The sequence below is a fragment of the Manis javanica genome, chromosome 13 (genome assembly GCF_040802235.1).
Source record: "Manis javanica isolate MJ-LG chromosome 13, MJ_LKY, whole genome shotgun sequence".
Lineage (NCBI taxonomy): Eukaryota > Metazoa > Chordata > Mammalia > Pholidota > Manidae > Manis > Manis javanica.
In genome coordinates, this window is record NC_133168.1 from 25,716,545 (window position 1) to 25,733,589 (window position 17,045).

Genomic DNA, 17,045 nt, shown 5'->3' on the forward strand with positions numbered 1-17,045 from the left:
ATCATACTAAAAAGCTTCTGTACAGCAAATGACACCATCAGCAGAACTGGAAGGCATTCTACAGTATGGGAGAATATATTTGTAAATGACATATTCGACAAGGGGCTAACTTCCAAAATATATAAAGAACTCACAGCCTCAACACCCAAAAAGCAGATAACCCAATTAAAAAAATGGGTGGAGGATATGAACAGACAGTTCTCCAAAGAAGAAGTTCAGATGGCCGCCAAGCACATGAAAAGATGCTCCACATTGCTAATTATCAGGGAAATGCAAATTAAAACCACAATGAGATATTATTTCACACCAGTTAGGATGGCCAACATATTAAAGACTAAGCACAACAAATGCTGGCAAGGATGTGGAGAAAGGGAAACCCTCCTACACTGCTGGTGGGAATGGAAACCAGTTCAACCATTGTGGAAAGCAATATGGAGGTTCCTTAAAAAACTAAAAATAGAAATACCATTTGACTCAGTAATTCCACTCCTAGGAATTTACCCAAAGAAAACAAGTTCCCAGATTCAAAAAGACTTATGCACTCCTATGTTCATTGCAGCACTATTTACAATAGCCAAGATATGGAAGCAACCTAAGTGTCCATCAGTAGATGAATGGATAAAGAAGAGGTGGTACATATACACCATGGAGTACTATTCAGCCATAAGGAAGAAACAAATCCTACAATTTGCAGCAACATGGATGGAGCTAGAGTGTATTATGCTCAGTGAAATAAGCCAGGCAGAGAAAGACAAATACCAAATGATTTCCCTCATTTGTGGAGTATAACCACTAAGCAAAACTGAAGGAACAAAATAGCAGCAGACTCACAGACTCCAAGAAGGAACTAGTGGTTAACAAAGGGGAGGGATAGGGGAGGGCGGGTGGGGAGGGAGGGAGAAGGGGATTGTAGGGTATCATGATTGGTGCACATGGTGTGTGGGGGGTCACAGAGAAGACTGTAGCTCAGAGAAGACAAATAGAGACTATATCGCATCTTACTACACTGATTGACAGTGACTGCAATGGGTTATGGGAAGGAACTTGATAATAAGGGTGAATGTAATAACCACATTGTTTTTCTTTTGAAACCTTCATAAGAGTGTATATCAATGACACCTTAATAAAAAAAATTTTTTAATGTAAGTTTATCTGTGTCCCATATCTTAAAATCACCAGGAATTTTCACTAGACATCAATATCTCTCTACTTCTCTCTCTTTATAAGTTGAAGCTATAAACACCATGAGACTGGTTGTCTAGACAGTGCATTATAACTCATTGTAAAATTATCCTTCAAAGCTGTTACCTTGAGAATCTTTACCCCTATTACAAGTATACCTCACTGATTAAAACATGTCTAAAATGCTTTGGGAATATTTTGAGAACTAGGCTATAAAACACAAAGGAATATCACTTTATTTACTCATTAGTAACAACACATTTTTAAAAAATTATTAACAGCTTAATCACTCACCTTTTTTACCATATGAGACTCCAATTTCTTTGGACCTTCCCCAAATATAATATTTTCACTCGAGTATGAAAATTTTTCACTGTTGAATACAATTTTTAAAGTTTGCCATAGTCTTGAGGAACAATTCCACAGGAGAAATTCTAAGAATGACTAGTCTGAAAGTGGTATTTCTGAAATAAATATGGAGCCCACCACCAAAGTGATGTCTTTGATGGGATTACCTTTCCCTGAGTTTTGAAATTGTATTCAAAAATAAGTTTTGAACCTTATAGTCATATAACATATATATATGAGTTTGTATACACAGTTTGCCTAAGGAGAGATTTCACATAGATGTCTAAAAAGAGGAGGCTGTCTCTCCATGGCTGCCAAAATTAAGTCCTCTAGAAATGATGACATTCTGAACTAGCAACGGTCCAATTGCCAAACAACTTCTGTTTCATGCAATTTAGCAAGTTTTAGTTCAATCTACCAATTTTTCCATTATGGCACTTTTAAAAGAAGAGATAATTTTAACCCCAGTAAAGCATTTCAATAAATTGCCCACTATAGAAATGCTAAGGATGTGTTATACACCTTCTTCCTTCTGAAGAAATAATGCCTTTCTGACATTTTGACAACTTAATGAAGCATCTATTTCCCATCTGAAAAGTCAGTTGGCATTCCTTCTTCATGCAAGAAAGCTTCCAAGTGTTTCTTCATTTGACCCACAAAACACCTTTTAACACTTCTTATGAGTGATGTCAATTGGTATGCAAGCCACCTTGGTAAAATCCCAGACCTTTTAGAAATAATTCCATCATATTGGCTAATCCCAGGGGGTCTCTGCAGAACTAAGTGCATTTGTAAAACTACTCATAAAAAGGATCTCCTATTTCTGTCTCTACTTCCTTTAACACCCTCGTTATATTTTATTTGGACCAAGAAACACATCAAATCTCAAAGCTCAGAATATTAGTCCATTTTTCAGCTTCTTCAAGGAACCTGTTCTATGAACCTTCATCCTTCTTACTAATAAATTTTATTAAGGCAAATTCCCCTTTGTGAAACCAGAAGCCAGTTTTTCTGCTATACTCCCAATGCTTGCATTTGGCTTCAGTCTCCATTAATTAAGCACTTGGATCTTCAAAAGCCCTCACTTATTTTTCCTAGAATGTACATAATCTTCAAAACTCTCTCAGCTGTTGGCTGAAATGTTTAGTCTTGCTTGAAGTTAATTTCCTACTTTTATTGTTCCAATTATTTGGCAGGCTTTATGGCTTTATTATGATTTCTGAGAACCCTTTAAACCTGTTATGCTTTGTATGTTAGTTCTTGGTATATTTTTTTTAGCCATACATCAATTCTGCCAACTCTTTTCCATGAAACTTAGAGAATGAACATGTTCTAACTATGGATATGAAGATAATGCCATAGGATTTGATGCTTTGACTATTCTCAAAATAGTTTAAATTATAGTTGCAGTCAAAAGAGATAGCTTTTTTCAACCTTGTTTTCAAATAATGTGCTTCCTGTATTTCATTTATATTCAATTTTTGTATTGATGTATATAGTTGGCATACATTCTTATTTTGGTTTCAAGTATGCAACACAGTGGTTCAACAGTTGCCCCCATTATTAAATCCTCACCCCAACAGGTGCAGCTGCTATCTGCCAACATAGGAAGAAGTTACAGAATCATTGGCTATATTATCCATGCTGTAATATTATCTCCATATATATGACCAACATATATTATGATTAAGAATTTTTGTGCCCCCTTATCCTGCCTTACCCTCCCCACCCACTCACCCAATCCCTTACCAGTGGTAACCACCAGTCACTTTTTAGTGTCTCTGAGACTATTGCTGTTTTGTTCATTTTGTTTCATTTTTGTATTCCACAAATAAATGAAATCATATGTATTTGTATTTCTCTGCCCAGCTTATTTCACTTAGCATAATATCCTCTTAGCTCCATCCATGTTGTTGCAAATGGCAGGATTTCTTTTTCTTTATGTCTGAATAATGTTCCATTGCATATATGTATCACCTTTTCTTTATCCATTTGTACATTGACAGATACTTTGGTTGATTCCTTATCTTGGTTACTGTAAATAAACACAGGGGTGCATATATCTTTTCAAATCAGGGATTTGTTTTCTTCAGGTAAATTCCTAGAAGTGAAATTCCTGAGTCACATGTATTACTATTTTTAGTTTTTTGAGAAACCTCCATACTGCCTTCCACAGTGGCTGCACCAGTTGACATTCCCACCAATAGTGTAAGAGGGTTCTCATTTTTCCACATTCCAGCACTTGTTAGTTCTTGTCTTTTGGTAACCATTCTGACTGGTGTGAGATGAAATCTCATTGTGGCTTTGATTTGCATTTCCCTGATGATTAGTGATGTGGAGCATCTTTTCATGTACCTGTTGGCCATCCACATTTCTTCTTTGGAAAATATCTGTTCAGATCCTCCACCTAATTTTTAACTGGTTTTTTTTTCCCTAGTGTTGAGTTAATGAGTTCTTATATTTTTTGGATGTTAACTCTTATTGAATTCATCATTTACAAATACATTCTCCCATACTGTAGGTTGCCTTTTTATTTTGTTGATAGTGTCCTTTGCTGCACAGATGCTTTTTAGTTTGATGTGGTCCCACTTAATTCATTTTTTTGTTTCCCTTGCCTGGAGAGATGTGTCCAGAAAAAAATTGCTCATGCTTAATTAAGTTCAAGAGATTTTTGCCTATGTTTTCTTCTGTTTTATGGGTTTTTGCATTACATTTAGGTCTTTAATCCATTTCAAGTTTACTTTTATGTATGGAATTTGACAGCAATCCAGTTCTGTTCTCTTGCATGTAGCTGTCCAATTTTCCCAACACCAGTTATTGAAGAGTATATCATTTTTTCCCATTGTATATTCATAGCTCCTTTATTATATATTAATTGACCATATATGCATAAGTTTATGTCTGGCCATTTTGATAATATTAATTCTTCCTATTCATGAGCAAGAGATAGATTTCCAATTATTCATCTTTCTTTAATTTCTCTCATCAGTGTCTTACACTTTTCAGAATACAGCTCTTTCACATCATCGATTAAGTTTTTTCCTGGGTATTTTACTCTTTTTGATGCAATTGTATATGGAATTGTTTTCCTGATTTCTCTTTCTGCTAGTTCATTATTAGTATATAGGAATGCAACAGATATCTCTGGTTATTAATTTTGTATCCTGCAACTTTGCTGAATCCAGTTATTAGTTCTAATAGTTCTGGGTGGAGTCTTAGGGTTTTCTATGCATAATATCATGGTATCTGCAAACAGCGACAGTTTAACTTCTTCCTTACCAATTTGGATGCCTTTTATCTCTTTAACTTGTCTTATTTCCATGGCTGGGACTTCAGTACTGTGCTGAATAAAAGTGGTGAGAGTGGACACCCATTAATTGTACCTGATCCTAGAGGAAAACTTTTCAGCTTTTCCCCATTGAGTATTATGCTAGCTGTATGTTTGTCATACATGGCCTTTATTATGTTGAGGTACAATTCCCTTATGCCCATTTTGTTGAGGTTTTATCATAACTGGATGCTGAATTTTTTCAAATGCTTTTCAGCATCTGTTGAGATGATCATATGGTTTTTACCCTTCTTTTTGTTAATGTGGTGTTATCACATTGATTAATTTATGAATAATGTACCATCCTTGCATCTCTGGAATACTTCCCACTTGGTCATGATGGATGATCCTTTTATGTATTTTTGAATTTGGTTTGTTAATGTTTTGTTAAGGATTTTTGCATCTATGATCATCAGGGATATTGGTCTGGTTTTTCTGGGTTTTTTTGTAGTGTCTTTGGTTTGGTATTAGAGTGATGCTGGATCTCATAGTATGACTTTGGAAGTATTCTCTCTCCTCTAGTTTTTGTAATACGTTAAGAAGGATGGGTATTGTCTCTTCTTTAAATGTTTGGTAGAATTCAGCTGTGAAGCCAACTGCTACTGAACTTCTGTTTACTGGGAATTTTTTGAATATTGATTCAATTTTGTTACCAGTAATTCTCTATTCAGATTTTCTGCTTCTTCCTGGATTAATCTTGGAAAGTTGTACTTTTACCTTTCTAGGAATTTGTCCAGTTCTTTCAGGTTGTCTAATTTATTGGAATGTAATCTTTCATAGTATTCTCTAATAATTCCTTGTATTTCTGTGGTTCAGTTGTAATATCTCCTTTTTGTATCCGGTTTTGTTTACTTGTGTTCTCTCTTTATCTTGGTAAGTCCTGTATTTCTTTGATTCATTGTTACTTACTTTGTTAAAACAGGTTTTTAAGCCTTATTTAATAAAGTCATGGAAATATTAAAATAGGAAGATTTTATCAATTCCAGAAAAACCTATAGTTTCTACAAATCCCCCTACTTCAGTCCATAATATTTTTAAACATGTGAAATAATCAACTAATGCCTCATAGTATCATTATTTGGCTACAGAATTGCTATCCATCCATTCATTCACTGAACAAATATTAACATAGCAGTGATGGATATAGATCTTTGAAATTACAGAGTATGCATTACTGAAATTATTTCATGGTTTCTTGTAGATGTTTACATGATGCTTGGATTTGTGACTCCAACAGAATGGGATCCTCACTGAAAATAAATGGGGTCATTAACAGTTCTCTGAAACAAAAGCAGTTATTCAACAAATGGCTTTCTCTTCCTTTACAACCTCCTTGCTGTTTCAGAGGATGACTATCTTTTACACTGAGATCAAAATTAGATTTATTTTTTTTTAAGATTATTTCAAGCCCTCAGGTTGTGGCAAGATCATGGGCTTAGAAGCAAGCATACCTGAGTTCTAATTTTGGCCATGTTCCTTACGGTGTGACCTTGGGCAAGTGTGCAATTTCATTGGGTTTCCTTATGTGTAATATGGATTATGATGTCCATTAAATGACATACATACAATTCTTGGTATGTATTTTGTATTTTTTAGTAAATATTTTATTAATATTCTATAATGTATTTATGTTGGAATTAGAGTTTTATCTTCAAAAAACAATACATATGTGAATGATTTAACTATTATACAGTAAATCCTTCTTTTCCATTAGATATAGATTCTTGAAAATTCCAATAGTAAGAGAATTGCATTTGAGGAGCTTAAAAGCTTATAATGGAAAAGTGCTCAGTTCCATCAGTTTTTGAACCTAAATTGTTAGTTGTATAAACATTTAGGATTGTTATGTCCCTTGGTAAATCAGTCTCATTACCAGTATCTAATGTTTCTCTTTATTCCTAGTATTATTTTTTGTTTCAAAATGTACTTTGTCTAATATTAAAATAAAGTCTCCTGATTTCTTTTTATTAGTGTTTGCATGATATATCTTTTTCCATCCTTATACTGTAGCTCCTGTGTGACTTTATTTTTAAGGTGGTCCTTATAAAAAGGATATAGTTGGGGCTTGTTTTTTAGTCAGTCCAACAATCTGCTTTTCACATGTTATACATAATTATATATACATAATATACTAACATATAAATTTTGTGATTTGGTAAAAAATCTACCATCTTTCTAATAGGTTTCTATGTCATACCAGTTCTTTGTCATTTGTTTCTCTTTTTCTGACTAATTTTGGATTAAATACTTTTAAATTCCATTTTATCTTTGCTATTGGCTTATTACCTATTTCTCTTCATTCTATCTTTTTAGTGGGTGCCATGTTTACAACATACCTCTTTAACCTATCACATGTTAATAGCAAATAATTTATTGTCATACATACTATAAAAAAGACTGATGGCAGTACACTTGGATTTCTCTCTTTTCTATTATCCCTTATGCTATTATTGTCTACATGTGCTATAAACTCCACAATTCATTGTTTTTATTATTATTTTAAACACTAAATTATCTTTTAAGAATGTTTTAAATAAGGAGAAATGTCCTTTGTATTTACCAACCTTTTACCACTTCCAAAACATGTAAGCGATGAACTTGGATTTTTAGTTTAGGAGATTTCCAAACAAAGTGTTGAATATGCAGTCTGGTTTCTTCTTACTGCTTAAAGTAAAAGTTTAAAGGAAATAGATAATTTGGAAAGAACTATTAAACAAAATGAACCAGGACATGATGATTTGGGTTTTCCTCAGTTTATGCAGATTCAAAAAGATGCAAAAATAAGAGATTCACTGTCAGGAAAGCATGCTCTAGAGAAAAAAAACTAAGAATGTGCCTAAAAAATTTTGCCAATATTGCAAAAAATCAAAAGTTCAGAGTAGGCATACAGAGGACTCTTAGAAAAGATATGCATGTGACTTACAGATCCCCTAAGCCACCTCAACTAAAGACAAAAATAAGATTGATTAGGAGCTTCTAATCTAACGCAGTGAATGCCCATGACATAGCCAGGAGGTTCATGAAATTCTTGAGAATCATGTGGCAACAAGCACTAACAGCTAAAACTGAAGGGTACAGAAAGAGGACAAAATTAAAGAAGGCTGTTAGATTCCTAAAACTGTACAGGCAACAAATATGCTAATAAAACTGCTCAACTGCAAACACAGGCTACCTTTCAGAAAAAGGAAGGATGACTCATAGGGGCCAGCTTCACTCCGTAGAGGATTATTCCTTAGGTGTGAAACTAACTGGTGTTTGCCTAGCTGGACTTCAAAATCACTTAGGACCAGGGACTTTGTTTTCCTCCCATCTTCTCTTCTGAAACAGAATGTTCAATACTACTGTATTCTTAGGATATTCCAAGGGAAATGATTGGAAACTTCCCTCCATGTCTTGACACAACCAAATGCTATTTTGATTATGCTAATAAATAAAATAAACACAGGTACATTCAGCCTTTTCAACTATAAAATGGAGTAAATAATACCTTAAATAAGATAACATATAAAAGTAGCAGATTGCTTGCCATATCACAAAACTCTTAATAAGTGTTAATTGAAAATGCTAAATTAACTGACAATCTCTTAAAATTCCCATTATTACATTTTAAAGCACAAGATATGCCAAAAACAAAAGCACTATAGAAAATCCTTAATTTTGCTTGGAGGTTTTAACTTCATCTAAACTCTTGCTCAAAAATTAGAAAAAAAAATTCTCTTATAAAACCAAGTGACACTTGGTTTTGAAATAAAGGGCATAATAAATGTCCATGTCATATTATTTGTTCTCTATTTCAACTAAGCATGACTTAGGAGTTACGCAAACTGCAAAGGGGAAAATGGAGTTCAACAGACAGATACTCAAGAGAACTAACTGCTTAATTTTTGTTTTTGTTTGTGTTTCTTTTTGCTCTGGCCTACTTTCTCACAGCTATACTGAGCTTTAATTTACATATGATAAAATCTCTGTCTAAAGTATGCAATTCAATAGTTTTAGCTTATCTACAGAATTGTGCAACCACCACTGTAACCTGGTTTTAGGACACTTTAATCACCCAAAAGACAGTCTAGCAGTGATGCCCACTGCCCCATTTCCCCTCTCTCTGGGCTCTGGAGAACCAGCAATCTACATTCTCTATGTAATGATTTGCCTATTATAGATACTTCCTACCAATGGAAATATGCAACATGTAGTCCTTTGTGACTGGATTCTTTCCTTAATTTTTATATCATCAGCTCAAAGTTATTTCTTAACATAAAAGTTGACACCAACACTATGTAAATATAAAGACAAAATTATAACATTTCAGGCATTTCTCCAAATAAAATACATAAGAGGCCAGTACGCATATGAAAAAAAATACCCAACATTCATTAGTCATCCAGGAAAAGCAAATCAGAACCATAATGAGATACCACTTTATACCCACTAGAATGACTATAATAACAAAGACAGAATAACAAGTGTTGGTGAGAATGTGGAGAAATTGGAACCCTCATATTGCTAGTGGGAATGTAAAATGGTGTAGACACTTTGAAAAACAGTACGGCAATTTCTCAAATGGTTAAACATGGTGTCATATGATTCAATTCCATTCCTAGGTCTATACCCAAGAGAAATGAAAACATACACAAAAACTTGAAAGTTAATGTTTGTAGCAGTTTTATTCATAATAGCCCAAAAGTGGAAACAAGTCAAATGTCCATCAAAGAAAAAGTGGGTAAATAAAGTTCAGTACATCCATGCAATGGAATATTATTTGGCAATAAAAAGAACTGGAATACCAATACAAGCAACAACATGGGTGAATCTTGGAAGCATTTAGCTAAGGGAAATAAGCCAGTTACACAGGCCGCATATTATATGACTCCATTTATATGACATGTCCCAATCTGTGGAGACAGAAAATAGATTTGTGGTTGCCTGGCCAGGGGGATGTAGGCCTCAAGAGGTTATAGCTAACAGTGTGGAGTGTGGGATTGTTGGGTTTCTTTGGGAGATAATAAAAATTTTCAAAATACTAAAGTGGTGGTGATGAAGAGACAACTCTATAAGTATACTAAAAGTCACTAAGTTATATGCTTTAAATGGATGAACTATACTGGGATTATATCCCAATAAAACTATTTTTTTAAAGGAAGAAAATGATTCAACAAAAGAAAAATGCCTCTTTTTTGGCAACTTGCTTTTCCTGCAATAAACATACAATCCTGATGAACAAAATGAAAATTAAAAATTTATATTTAGACTCAGCATAGGTCAAAATCTGATCAAATAATCAGATGTCCAAAATATAAGATACACATTGACAGTTGTTTCAAATTTTCAGGACACTTCCACCCATTAAAATAAAATTAGGCCAAAGAAACATGTCTGCTCACTTCAAATCTAAATTAGTTCAAAAAAAGCAAACATATGGTCAATCCAGCATTACAGGATTACTGGTCAATTTTATCTCTAAAAGAGTAAGTGGAAGCAGGGTCCCTTCTGTCTCCAGGGAAAATCCAATTATTTTGTCAATTTCCACTGTTTGAGAAAGCAATATATCACATAATTTCTGATCCTTCAGAAATTCATCAGTTCATCATAACCAGTTGACTGATGAATTTTTTTTTAGAATCTTCATAAAGGGATAGGATGAGTCTGACTTCTTGTGTCCATCCCCTCTTCTAAAATTAAAGTCAAAAATAAGAGAAAAAGTAATTTTTGTTCTTTGGCTTTATAGCCAAACTATAAAATGGGAGCAGAGCTTTCTGGGAAATGGTAGCTTGACTTATCAAATAAATGACAAAATTTGCATCTGTTAATATGTTGATCAGAGATAATGTATAATATACATTTTCCATCTAAGTCCAGATATTATTTAAAGCATTCAGTAGCAACATAATTTTTTTCCACCCAGAATTAACTGTGGGTTAAGAACAATTACACAGTTTGCCAAAAAAAAAAAAAATTCTATGGAATAATAGTGACTTAATTATATCCTGGTGAATTCTGATAATGTTATGGTAGAAAACACGTTAGAGGTTGGGGTGAGGGGCATCAGCTGGTAAGGAGAGAAGCAGGACCCAACACTCCTAGTGCCTAATCCTACTGGAAAGATTGAGACATATGGTGAGGCTGATGCTTTTCAGTCAACAATTATTAACTCAAAAGTCTCACAGTGCTGACATATACCAGTGAACAAAACAGCCCATATCTCCGCCTGTAAGGAGATTTCAATTCTAATTTTCATAAAACACAAATCCTTCTCTCTTTACCATCTCACAACACATAATGGAACGTAACCAGGGTAGCCAAGCCCCAGTCTGTAATTTCATCTGGTGTCTCTTAGGAATCTTGACATCATGAAGAGTAATAAATCTCTTTATTCCAGTGCTTAGATACTTGGACAAACTAGATACAATCAACATGGTAACCACCTTTTTAAACTGTTCACAAATCATAGGTCTGATTAAAGTATTTCTTCTACTTCACTGTGAGGGAAAATAATAGGAAAGCTGTTTCCATTACAGAAAGCTCAGGTACAGATACTAGCTTCAGCATCAATAAGAGTAAGTGCGTGAGTGCTGGGGGTTGATGCACAAACACGGCTCGCCGGTGTGGTGGGATGGAAGCACCCCGATGTAGAGAACTAGAAGCTGTGCCATGTCTCGGGAATGCCGCAGACCCTCGGGTCGGCCTGAACTCCTTCCCTCAACACTTATCAGAACCTAAAGGCACAACTCCTGAACTTTACCTACCGTGATCCAGAGGACAGTCTTCTACACTAAGGAAGGAGTAAACAACGAGATATAAGGATCTCTAGTAGATATACCTTTCCACCATTTAGTTTTTAGCTAATAGATTTGAAAAGTCTGATAAAAAAAAAACAGGCTGTAGGAAATACAGTTCAAGATTAGCATGTGCAGGGGATGATGAAATGAGTAGGCACAGGAATTAATGAAGAGGAAAGGGTGTCAGGCAATCCTTACAACTCTTCTGAGGTGAAGGAATTGCAGGGCATGTTGGGGGCTGGAAGGTGGTGTGGCACTGAAATTGTGATAGACAGACCAAGGCAATGATGTGAAATACCAAACGACTGTTCCCACCGCAGCCAGCTTCCTCACCTCTCTCTTATGCACATCACAGCGTCCTGCTGAGGATCCGTAACACCCTCTTGCACTTTCCCTGGCTCCGCAGTGCTTCCCGAAGACTGTTCCCTGCTCTCCTTGACACCTTCCAACTGCCACTGATCATACATGACCTTCTCTAATACGGTTACCTGAAGAAGAATCTAATTAATTAAATCTCACTAGATACTACTGATTAGTGTCATTATCAATCCTAAAAGCCTATGCATTTTAGCAGTCATTACCTTCTCCTACAGGATTGTTAGAAATAGGAAGAACCTTCCTTCACAAAGACCTGAAGCCAAGGCCCTCTGCCCTCTCCACCTCACAAACAGCCTAGACCCAGCCACACTGCTGCTGACGCCGTCTGTGCCTGTCCATCTTCTACAGCACTGCCTCCAGTAGAGGAGCTGCCAGCACCAGGACTGGTGGGGTGAGGATATTATCGATGAGGAGCCATTCCAGCAGCCATGTTTAATTCCCTGCAGGTTACTGTCTTCTTGTCTCACACGTTAAGCTTCCCTGTGGAAGCAGACAGCCGTATCATTAGTCCAGGATATAAAAAGCTTCTCTATAAAACCAAGCAAGTCTACCATTACTTTAAATAAATTTTTAAATATCAGATTAACAGTTTTGGTTAAATAATCCGTCCTCTTTTTATTTTTAGTTTCCATGGGTTTTTTTTTTTTTTGTTTTTACATTGCTGTATAGTTGATACACAATATTACACTCCTTCCAAGTATACCACATAATGATTCAACAGTTATACACACTATTAATCCTTCACCCCAACTAGTGCAGTTACTATCTGTCAACACAGACAGATGTCACATAACCACTGACTATATTCTCCACACTGCACTTCCATCCCCGTAAACAACTTACATTATGACTGAGACTTTTGTGTCTTTTTATACCTCTCATCCATAACTACCCCAACAACCCCTTACGAATAGTAACCACGAGTCACTTTTCAGTGTCTATAAGTCTACTGCTGTTTTGTTCATTTTATTTTTGTTTTCTTTTGTTTTTTAATTTTTTATTAAGGTAATTGATATACACTCTTATGAAGGTTTCACATGAAAAAACAATGTGGTTACTACATTTACCCATATTATCAAGTCCCCACCCATTCTCCAATGCAGTCACTGTCCATCAGTGTAGTAAGATGCCACAGATTCACTGTTTGCCTTCTCTATACTACACTGTTTTCCCCATGACCCCTCACATTATGTGTACTAAACATAATACCCCTGAATTCTCTTCTCCCTCCCTCCCAACCCTCCCTCCCACACCCCTCCCCTTTGGTAACTGCTAGCCCCTTCTTGGAGTCTCTGAGTCTGCTGCTATTTTGTTCCTTCAGTTTTACTTTGTTGTTATACTCTGCAAATGAGGGAAATCATTTAGCACTTGTCTTTCTCCGCCTGGCTTATTTCACTGAGCATAATATCCTGCAGCTCCATCCATGTTGTTGCAAATAGTAGGATTTGTTTCTTTCCTATGGCTGAATAGTATTCCATTGTGTATATATACCACCTCTTCTTTATCCATTCATCTACTAATGGACACTTAGGTTGCTTCCACATCTTAGCTATTGTAAATAGTGCTAAAATAAACAAAGGGGTGCATATGTCTTTTTGAATCTGAGATGTCGCATTCTGCGGGTAAATTCCAAGGCGTGGGATTCCCTGGTCAAATGGTATTTCTATTTTTAGTTTTTTGAGGAACCTCCATATTGCTTTCCACAATGGTTAAACTAGCTTACATTCTCACCAGCAGTGGAGGAGAGTTTCCCTTTCTTTGCATCCTCGCCAGCATTTCTTGTTCTTAGTCTCTTTGATGCTGATCATCCTTACTGGTGTGAGGTGATATCTCATTTATGGTTTTAATTTGCATTTCCCTGATGATTAATGACGTGGAGCATATTTTCATTTTCATGTGTCTGTTGACCACCTGAATTTCTTCTTTAGAGAATTGTCTCTTCATATCCTCTGCCCATTTTTTAATTGGATTATTTGCTTTTTGGGTGTTGAGGCATGTTAGTTCTTTATATATTTTGGATGTTAACCCCTTGTCGGATATGTCATTTACAAATATATTCTCCCATACTGTAGGATGCCTTTTTGTTCTGTTGATGGTGTCCTTTGCCATACAGAAACTTTTTAGTTTGATGTAGTACCATGTGTGCATTTTTGCTTTTGTTTCCCTTGCTCAAGGAGATGCATTCAGGAACAAGTTGTTCATGCTTATATTCAGGAGATATTTGCCTATGTGGTCTTCTAAGAGTTTAATAGTTTCATGACTTACATTTAGGTCTTTGATCCATTTTGAGTTTACTTTTCTGTACGGGGTTCAACAATAATCCAGTTTCATTCTCTTGCATGTAGCTGTCCAGTTTTGCCAACACTGGATGTTGAAGAAGCTGTCATTTCCCCATTGTATGCCCATGGCTCCTTTACAGTATATTAATTGACCATATATGTTTGGGTTTATATCAGGGCTCCCTAGTCTGTTCCATTGGTCTATGGTTCTGTTCTTGTGCCAGTATGAAATTGTCTTGATTACTGTGGCTTTGTAGTAGAGCTTGAAGTTGGGGAGCATAATCCCGCCCACTTTATTCTTCCTTCTCAGGAGTGTTTTGGCTATTCGGGGTCCTTTGTGGTTCCATATGAATTGTAAAACTATTTGCTCTAATTCATTGAAGAATGCTTTTGGTATTTTGATAGGGATTCCATTGACTCTGTAGATTGCTTTAGACACGATGGCCATTTTAACAATATTAATTCTTCCTCCCCATTTATTGGTATCTTCTTTAATTTCTCTCATGAGTGCCTTGTAGTTTTCAGAGAATAGGTCTTTCACTTCCTTGGTTAGGTTTATTCCTAGGTATTTTATTCTTTTTGATGCAATTGCAAATGGAATTGTTTTCCTGATTGCTCTTGCTGCTAGTTCATCATTAGTGTATAGGAATGCGAGAGAGTTCTGTGTATTAATTTTGTACCCTGCAACTTTGCTGAATTTAGATATTAGATCTAGTAGTTCTGGAATGGATTCTTCAGGGTTTTTTATGTACAATATCATGTCATCTTCAAACAGGGACAGTTTAACTTCTTTCTCGCCAATCTGGATGCCTTTTATTTCTTTGTTTTGTCTGATTGCCATGGCTAGGACCTCCAGAACTATGTTGAATAAAAGAGGAGAGAGTGGGCATCCTTGTCTTGTTTCCAATCTTAAAGGAAAAGCTTTCAGCTTCTCACTGTTAAGTATGGTGTTGGCTGAGGGGATTTTATATATGGCATTTATTATGTTGAGGTACTTACCCTCTACACCCATTTTGTTAAGAGTTTTTATCATGAATGAATGTTGAATTTTGTCAAATGCTTTTTCAGCATCTATGGAGATGATCAGGTGGTTTTTGTCCTCCTCTTTGTTTATGTGGTGGATTATGTTGATGGATTTTCAAATGTTGTATCATCCTTGCATCCCTGGAATAAATCCTACTTGATCATGGTGCATGATTTTTTTATGTGTTTTTGAATTTGGTTTGCTAATATTTTGTTGAGTATTTTTGGATCTATGTTCATCAGGGATATTGGTCTGTAATTTTCTTTTTTTGTGCTGTCTTTGCCTGGTTTTGGTATTAGAGTGATGCTGGCCTTATAGAATGAGTTTGGAAGTATTCCCTCTTCTACTCTTTGGAAAACTTTAAGGAGGATGGTATCAGGTCTTCACTAACTCTTTGATAAAATTCAGCAGTGAAGCCATCTGGTCCAGGTTTTTTGTTCTTAGGTAGTTTTTTTGATAACCAGTTCAATTTCATTGCCGGGAATTGGTCTGTTCAGATTTTCTGTTTCTTTCTGGGTCAGCTTTGGAAGGTTGTATTTTTCTAGAAAGCTGTCCATTTCTTCTAGGTTATCCAGTTTGTTGGCATATAATTTTTCATAGTATTCTCTAATAATTATTTGTATTCCTGTGGTGTCCTAGTGATTTTTCCTTTCTCATTTCTGTTTCTGTTTATGTGTGTAGACTCTCTTTTTTTCTTGACAAGTCTGGCTAGGGTTTTATCTATATTGTTTATTTTCTTGAAGAACCAGCTCTTGCTTTCATTGATTCTTTACATTGTTTTATTCTTCTTGATTTTATTTATTTCTACTCTAATCTTTATTATGTCTCTCCTTCTACTGACTTTGGGCCTCATTTGTTCTTCTTTTTCTAGATTCATTAACTGTGAGTTTTGAATGTTCATATGGGATTGTTCTTCTTTCCTGAGATAGGCCTGTATTACAATATACTTTCCTCTTATCATGGCCTTCGCTGTGTCCCACAGATTTTGTGGTGCTGAATTATTGTTGTCATTTGTTTCCATATATTGCTTGATATCTGTTTTTATTTAGTCACTGATCCATTGATTATTTAAGAGCATGTTGTGAAGCCTCCATGTGTTTGTGGGCTTTTTCATTTTGTTTATATAATTTATTTCTAGTTTCATACCTTTGTGGTCTGAGAAGCTGGTTGGTACAATTTCAATCTTTTTGAATTTACTGAGGTTCTTTTTGTGGCCTAGTATATGATCTATTCTTGAAAATGTTCTGTGTGCTCTTGAGAAGAATGTGTGTTTTGCTTCTTTTGTGTATAGAGTTCTGTAGATGTCTGTTAGGTCCATCCATTCTAATGTGTTGTTCAGTGCCTCTGTCTCCTTACTTAGTTTCTGTCTGGTTCATCTGTCCTTTGGAGTGAGTGGAGTATTGAAGTCTCCTAGAATGAATGCATTACATTCTATTTCCCCGTTTAATTCTGTTAGTATTTGTTTCACATATGTTGGTGCTCCTGTGTTGGGCACATATATATTTATAATGGTTATATCCTCTTGTTGGACTGACCGCTTAATCATTATGTAATGTACTTCTTTGTCTCTTGTGACTTTCTTTGTTTTGATGCCTATTTTGTCTGATACAAGTACTGCAACTCCTACTTTTTTCTCCCTATTAGTTGCATGAAATATCTTCTTCTATCCCTTCACTTTCAGTCTGTGTATGTCTTTGGTTTTAAAGTGAGTCTCTTGTAGGCAGCATATA